This window comes from Rhinopithecus bieti, unplaced genomic scaffold (genome assembly GCF_001698545.2).
Source record: "Rhinopithecus bieti isolate Rb0 unplaced genomic scaffold, ASM169854v2 scaffold_13857, whole genome shotgun sequence".
In the NCBI taxonomy this organism is placed as follows: Eukaryota; Metazoa; Chordata; class Mammalia; order Primates; family Cercopithecidae; genus Rhinopithecus; species Rhinopithecus bieti.
The window spans coordinates 2,165,544-2,166,757 of record NW_016807741.1 but is presented as its reverse complement, the minus strand read 5'-3'; positions in this window follow the sequence as shown (position 1 = coordinate 2,166,757).

Below are 1,214 nucleotides of genomic sequence, written 5' to 3'. Positions count from 1 at the left end.
ATAATAATAATAATAATAATAATAATAATAATAATAATAATAATAAAATTAAATAGATCTAACCTCAAACTGGAAACAACCAAAACGTCCTTCAGCAGGTGAATGGTTACACAAACTATGCTACAGCCATGCTATGGAGTACTATTCAGCAAGAAAACCAAATGGCGATAGATGCATGCAGGTGCTTGGGATGAATCCCAAGGGAATTATGTGGGGTGAAAAAAGCAAATTTCAAAAGCTTACATGCTGTGTGATTCCACTTATATAACATTCTATAAACGAAACTACCAGGTGCAGTGGCTCATGTCTGTAATCCCAGCACTTTGGGAAGTCGAGGCATGTGGATAGCTTGAGTTCAGGAGTTTGAGACCAGCCTGGCCAAAATGGTGAAACCCCATCTTTAGGTCGGGTGCGGTAACTCACGCCTGTTATCCCAACACTTTGGGAGGCTGAGGTGGGTGGATCACCTGAGGTCGGGAGTTCAAGACCAACCTGGCCAACGTGGTAAAATCCCATCCCTTCAACAAATATAAAAATTAGCCAGGCATGGTGGTGTGCACCTGTAAGCCCAGCTACTCAGGATGCTGAGACATGAGAATAGCTTGAACCCAGGAGGCAGAGATTGCAATGAATCGATATCGTGCCATTGCACTCCAGCCTAGGCAACAGAGTGAGACTCTGACTCAAAAAAAAAAAAAAAAAAAAAAAAAAAAAAAAAAAAAAGGAAGGAAAGAAGGAAGGGAGGAACCTTGTGTCTACAAAAAATAGAAAAATTAGCTGGGCATGGTGGTGTATACTTGTAGTCCCAGCTACTTGGGAGTCTGAGGTGAGAGGATCACATGCAACCTCGCTTGAGCTTGAGGCTGCAGTGAGCGTGATTGCACCACTGCAGTCCAGAGCCTGGGTGACAGAGCAAGACCATATCTCCAAACAAAACAAAACACCCAAATTATAGAGATGGAGAATAGAATAGACTAGTGATTGCCAGGGTTAGGGAGGTGGGGAGGAAGGGAGATGGCTATGACTGTAAAAGTGAAGCACCAGAGGGGCAGGTGCGGTGGCTTACACCTGTAATCCCAGCACTTTGGGAGGCCGAAGTGGGTGGATCATGAGGTCAGGAGATGGAGACCATCCTGGTGAACACGGTGAAACCTCGTCTCTACTAAAAATACAAAAAATCAGCTGGGAGTGGTGGTGGGTGCCTGTAATCCCAG